Source organism: Pipistrellus hanaki (assembly GCF_964339955.1).
Source record: "Pipistrellus hanaki genome assembly, chromosome: 10".
Lineage (NCBI taxonomy): Eukaryota > Metazoa > Chordata > Mammalia > Chiroptera > Vespertilionidae > Pipistrellus > Pipistrellus hanaki.
In genome coordinates this window covers 56,311,042-56,318,237 of record NC_140512.1, presented here as the reverse complement: position 1 = coordinate 56,318,237, position 7,196 = coordinate 56,311,042, and positions in this window count along the sequence as shown.

The following is a 7,196-nucleotide window of genomic DNA, read 5'->3' as shown; positions in this document are numbered from 1 at the left end:
AGAATCATCTCTACTTTTACTCATTGGTATAAGAGTGAAGTCCAGGAGACTAAAACTGTCTACACCTTTTTTTCTCTCCAGTCAAGGTAGACGTTTGTGGCCAAGAGGTATTTGGTTCTTAACTGTGTCTAGGGGATTTGAAAAAAAGGGTATGGGTTCTATTTTATTTAGAGTCTATCTGTTGGCCTGGGAAGCCAGGGAGTTCTATCGCCAGTGGTTTTTTCTGGCAACTCACCCTGGCTATCCAGAGACAGTCCAGAAAGCCAAACAAACTCAGACCTTGCTTTGGAGTCCACGAGATTCACTTTGAGGGAGGCCCGCTAGCAGAAGGGGCATGGCAGGGCCTCTCTGCTGATCAGCATCTGAAGTACCAACCCCCATGCCTCCCTCTGCTTCCCCTTCCCCCTGCCTCCCTACCCTCGCACCCAGCCTCCAACAGAAGGAGACTGGGTTGTGCCTCCTCCTGTTTCCCCAGCTGCTGTCACAGAGGGGACTCACAGCGCCTGGCACACACCTGGAGCTGTGGGCGGACAGAAAGGGCAGAGGGGAGGCAGTGCAGAGGACGCCAAGATCCCATTCTCATGGAATGTGCACCTTTTTTCTGCCTCTCTGCAGGAGTTAAGACAGCTCATCTCATCTTCTGCCCTCACCCCAGGTTTACTCCTTTGGTTCCCTGATTCTCAGACCTTTAGACTTGAACTGAATGACACTACTAGCTTTCCTGGGGCTCCAGCTTACACATGCCAGCCTATGGGACTTTCAGCCTCCATATTTGCATGAGCCAATTGTTCGTAATACTGGGAACGCTCAGTTGATCAATTGATTGATAAATAGATTCATAATCTCCCCTGGAGAATGGTGACTACTACAAAAGTGGTATTATATGCCTGGCCGGTGTGGCTCATGGTTGAGCGTCAACCTACGAACCAGGAGGTCACAGTTAGATTCCCGGTCAGGGCACATGCCTGGATTGCAAGCTCGATCTCCTGCAGGGGCGTGCAGCAGGCAGCCAATAATTCTCATCATTGATGTTTCTATCTCTAGCTCTCTCTCCCTTGCTCTCTGAAGTCAATTAAAAAATATATTTTTTCGCCAAAACCGGTTTGGCTCAGTGGATAGAGCGTCAGCCTGCGGACTGAAAGGTCCCAGGTTCGATTCCCATCAAGGGCATGTACCTTGGTTGCGGGCACATCCCCAATAGGGGGTGTGCAGGAGGCAGCTAGTCGATGTCTTTCTCTCATCGATGTTTCTAACTCTCTATCCCTCTCCCTTCCTCTCTGTAAAAATCAATAAAATATATTAAAATATATATATATATATATTTTCAATTGTTATCATATATCTAGCCATGTATTTATTCAAAATAACATATTGAGTGCCTGTGGCATCATGCTAGGTACCTTGGCTCTGCAGCGGACTCTGGGACCAAATCTTGGCTCTGATGCTTACCTGTTAAGAGGTCTTGGGCCATTAACCACTCTGTGCTCCCAGTTCCTCCTTTGTAAACCAAACATAGGAGATAATGACGTAACTTAGCTCTTAGTGTGAAGATGCGACGAGTGAGGGCATGTGAAAGGATTTAGAGCTACTTGGCCCAGAGTACACTTAGAAAGAGTTATCTGCTTTAGTGATGATGATGATGATGATGTTTTATTACTTTTTCTTTATTGTTTGTTTTTTCTTAAAATTTAGTATTATTATTTTAAATTTTTCTATAAATAAAAGCAAACAAACATTGCAATATATCCTGACACCCAAAATTCTTTGGTCCATTGTCTGATCACTTTTCTCTAGGACAGATACTGAGCAATGAAACTATGAGTTAAAGAACATAAGCTCCTTGGAGGCTGCAGAGCTTTCCAAGGTCCCCATTCACACTGCGTTTAAACAGCAGTCTCCTTCAGCCAAACTCCCACATTCATAAGAGACATGATTTTGGAAAGGTCATTGATTCAGCTGGAGAGTTAATTATTCATTTGAATTGGTTTGAGCAAAAGGCTCCAGAGAACCTCTAAGAATAAATTGAAAAGCTATTAGAACTAACAGGCAAATTTAATAAAGTAGCTATATGCAAATTCAATAGCTTTCTCATCATCTAGCAATAACCAATTAGGAAATATAATGAAGGTAGGTGGGATGGGGGAGCACAGAGCATAGTCACAATAGCAACAACAATAACAAAAATACCTAGAATAGGCTTTACCGATGAATGTGAAAAATGAAAGAAGAAAAAAAACTCTATCTTAAAAATTTGTTAACTTCTTGGAACACATGGGATAATTAATTAGATGGAAAGGCATGCTGTGCTCCTAAACAGAAAGACTGAATATGCTGCAAAGCTAAGCTGTAGATTTAACACAGTCCAATTAAAGTTCAGAGTTGTTGTTAAGCATGCCAGTCATGGTAGGAACAGAAATAGGATGTGGGGGGCCAGCTGTAATTGTAAGAAATATTATTCATGCTCTGCTAACAGCGACTGCTTTGTTCTGATTAAAGAAGGCACGTTCTAACCTGGCTGGGAGTTGCCCCTGGGACCTGGGAGCTCACCTGGCAATGCAGCCCAAGCTCCCCATCGGAGAGCTGCCTGTTCTCATGGAAGACTAACAGCCTTATTGCAGAAACCAGAGCCCTCAGCCCTTTGAAGACCCTCATCCCTTTGCATATCACAAGCCATTTGAACACACACACACACACACACACACACACTCACACACACACACCTCCCCAGCCTTTGCATACCCATAGGCCTTTGCAAATCTCCAGCCTGTATTACTATAAACTGCCTATTTGGCATTCCCTTTGCCTACATCCCCTTGTAATCTTTGTCCCTCTACCCGGTATAAGCAGCTGGCTTATGGGGAGAGGCAGAGCAGATTTTTGTGGGTGACCTGCTGCTCTCCCATACCGCTGGCACTATTGGAATAAACACTCATATATGATTCGACCCTGTCTCTGCTTAATTGGCTCCTAGGCAGCACGGACCCATTGATTGTCCTGTTAGAGTTATTCTGAAGTTTAGCAGGAGATACATAGATAAGAATAGCTAAGAAAAATATTTGAAGATGAATAAGGAGGAATTTTGCCCTACCAGATATCGCATATACAACAAAGATAAATAACAAAACCAGTTAGCCCTAGTGCGAGAGTTGGCATACACGTTACCGGGTTATACTTACAAGCAGAAGTTAATGTGCAAGAATCTAGTGCCCAAAGGAGGCATTATCAAATTCCTCTCAAAGCTGGTTTGGCTTAGTGGATAGAGTGTGGGCCTGCAGACTGAAGGGTCCCGGGTTCGATTCCGATCAAGGGCATGTACCTTGGTTGCGGGCACATCCCCAGTAGGGGGCGTGCAAGAGGCAGCTGATCGATGACTCTCTCAACGATGTTTCTAACTATCTCTCTCTCTCTTCCTCTGTGTAAAAAATCAATTAAAAAATATTTTAAAATAAATAAATAACCCATACCAAAGTAATTATCCTCTTAAAAGTATACTTAGAGAAACAATTAAAATACTAGCAAATATTTATGTACAAAGATGTTTATCATTGCATTATTCTATATAATAAAAGCCTGATATGCAAATCAGCGAAACAGCAGGACCAACGGTTGCTATAATATGCACTAACCACATGGAGACAGACACTTAAAGCAGAAGCTTCCCTCAGCCCACAGGCCCCAGGCCAGCCAAGGTGGGTGCAAGCAGGGACCCCCCAATCAGCCTGTCGGTCACCCTGCAAAGGGGGCAACCGGCAGTGGTGGCAGCAGTGAGGGGCAGGGCCAGCAAGTAGGTGGCGACAGGCCAGTCAAGGTGGGTGCGAGTGGGGCCCCTAGTCGCCCACTAGTGACCCCACAGGTTGCCCTACAGATCAGCCTTGACCAAAGGCCAGGCCTAGGGACCCTATCCATGCACAAATTTCGTGCATTGGGCCTCTAGTTTATGATAATGACAAATTAGAAACAACCGGAAAGTCCAACAATTCCAAAAAAAAGAGGAATTGCTGCACACCCATGTAATGTTAAATTATGCAACTATTAAAGGCAGTGATTTCAATCTATTTAAAGACATGGAAACTATTCACAATAAAAAGGTAAAACTAAAAAGCTTGCTATCATATGTGTGCTATAACCAAATTTTAGAAAACATACCTACAGGGAAGGAAAAGGATTGAAATCAGTCAAAACATTTATCTTTTCTGGACAGTGTGATTTTCTGGATGGTTTTAATTCTTTTGTATTGTGGTGAAATATATATATAATATAAAATATGCCACTTTTAAATGTACATATGCTGGCATTAAGTACATTCACAATGTTGTGGAAGCATCACCATTATCTATCTCAAGAACTTTTCCATCATCCCAAACTGGAACCCTATACCTATTCAACAATAACTCCCATGCTCCTCCCTCAGCCCCTGGTAACCTGCATTCTGCTTTCTGTCTCTATAAATTTGCCTATTCCAGGTACCTTCTATCAGTGGAATCATACATTTTCCTTTTGTGGCTTATTTCACTTAGCGCAGTGGACCGAGTGTTGATGTCACCCGCCCAAATCCATTTATTGAAATCCTAACCTCAAGGCAATGATGTTAGAAGGTGAGACCAGTTTGGCTCAGTGGTAGAGCGTCGGTCTGCGGACTGAAAGGTCCCGGGTTCGATTCTGGTCAAGGGCATGTACATTGGTTGCGGGCACATCCCCGGTAGGGGTTGTGCAAGAGGCAGCTAGTCGATGTTTCTCTCTCATCGACGTTTCTAACGTAGCTCTCTATCTCTCTCCCTTCCTCTCTGTAAAAAACCAATAAAATATATTTAAAAAAAAAAAAAAAAAAAAAGAAGGGGAGGCCTGTGGGCGGTGGTTAGGTCACGAGGGTGGAGCCCTCCTGAGTGAAATTTGTGCCCTTGTGTGGGAGACCCAAGAGGATCCGCGCTCCTTCAGCCAGGGGAGGTCCCAGGGAAATGATGGCTGTGGACGCGGAAGCTGGTCCTCACCAGACACCGAACCTGCTGGAGGCATGATGTGGATTTCCCAGCCTCCGGATCTGTGAGAAATACATTTCCATTGTTTGTAGGCCACCGGCCAATGCTATTCTGTTACAGCAGCTTGGACGGACTGAGACGTTTAGCACAACATTCTCAAGACCCATCATGTGGTAGCATAGATCTCGGTGCTGCCTGCCCTCCAGAACTTAAAATCTCTTGGGAGGAGATCTGGCCTTTCTCTCGCTCTCCTCCTTGTGTCTCTCCCCCACGTGAAAGGATTCAAATGGTTCACCGACTCCCTGGGAAAGGACACGGAGCCCTTGCTAAGAATCTACGTTGTCTAAATCTCATGGAGGTGCCCCAGCCCAGAGGCCCTGTGTAAGTAAGTCTTTGGGAGCCAAAGAGGCCATGCCCCGGCCCAGATGTGCACCCTCCACCCTGGGGATGTTTATACTTCCTAGAAGTGTAGGCACCCTCACCCCCACCCCACCCCACCCTGTACCTCCGCGGCTGCTGGGTGTCACATGGAGACCATGCTCCTATTTATTTAAGTGGCTGATCCCTTCCCAAGTATGCCTGGTTCTGGGCAGACAGAAAGACAACCCACCCCACCCTCCCTTCTGCAGCTGGTACCCAGGAGGAAGGACAAAAACCGGAAATAGACTTCCGGTGGCGCCGCCGCTGAGGGAACATAGCGCTCTGGGTGTGCAGAGGGGACCAGCTCAGGTAATGAGCCCACATCCCTGAGGAAGGGCGTGTTCTGAGCGTGGTAAAAAGGGGCGGGTGCTTTGGTAGGGCTAAGTCTCCTGTCCCCTACCAAAGCGGAGGGAAAGGGACCTCTTGCCTTCCTCCAGCTTTCCCTCCGTCGTCCTCATCTGGGCCTCTGGGTGAGGGGATAGGGATGGCACACACATTTTACTTAACGAGATGGTCCTTAGCACACACCCACACACTGTGTGCTCAGCAGTGTCAGCCGCTGTAGCAACTGCTATTTGAGGGCAGAGCACCCGGCCTCCATCCTCCCGGGAGTTAAGAGAGCAGAGGCAGAGGGTTCTCCCCCGGGGCCAGCTGCACCCACACCCAGATGGCTGCGGGGGCAGGAGCACCCAGCCGGCAGCTGGCCCCGCAGGCAGGGAAGCAAGGGTCTGTAATTTCCTGAGCGGCCACAGACTGCTCAATCCTAATATCCCTTTAATAGCCCTCGTCAGATTGCCATGGCCCTCCCCAGAGGTTTTCATAACTATGGAAAATAAATAGCCTCCGTCTGACCTCCAGGGAATGGGGATGTCTGCAAATTCCAGGAAAGGCCGTTATAAAACCGAGCGGAGCCAGCGCAGCCTCTGGGCGTTGGCAATCCCAAGGCAAAGCCAAGGTATGGAGCTCCAGCTACTGCCAAGGAAGTCACAAAATAAATGCAGTCACAGCTCAACCCTCTTTCACCTATTGTTATGTATATGGCAGAACTGGGCACTGATGGCGCAGGGCAGTCAGAGAGGGACAAATAAAAACACTACAAAAATATATGATCACTGGTTTCTTTTGCCCTTGGGTTAGGGGTGGAAGAATTGGTCAAGGAAAGGAGTTAACTTTTTTTGTTAATAATTCATTATGAAAACTTTGCATTATCGATTACATGAAGGAAACTTTATTTATTTTTTTAAATATATTTTACTGATTTTTGTACAGAGAGGAAGGGAGAGAGATAGAGAGTTAGAAACATCAATGAGAGTCATCGATCAGCTGCCTCTTGCACACCCCCTACTGGGGATATGCCCGCAACCAAGGTATATGCCCTTGACCGGAATCGAACCCGGGACCTTTCAGTCCGCAGGCTGACACTCTATCCACTGAGCCAAACTGGTCCCGGCACATGAAGGAAACTTTAAAAGGTTTCACTGCCACCTGGCCAGCATGGCTCAATGGTTAAGTGTTGACCTATGAACCAGGAGATCACAGCTCATTTCCGGTCAGGGCACATGCCCGGGTTGCAGCCAGTGGGGGGCCTGCAGGAGGCAGTCAAATCAATGATTCTCTCTCATCATTGTTGTTCCTATTTTCCCTCTTCCTTCCTCTCTGAAATCAATAAAAGCATATTTTTTTAAAGGTTTCACTGTCATCCAAAGAATGTGTGAGAAGAAAAATGTCCTCCCTTTTCTTACCATATAATGTGAAAAGAGAAACAATTTTTTACCCTGGAAACATTTGGTGTAACTGGAA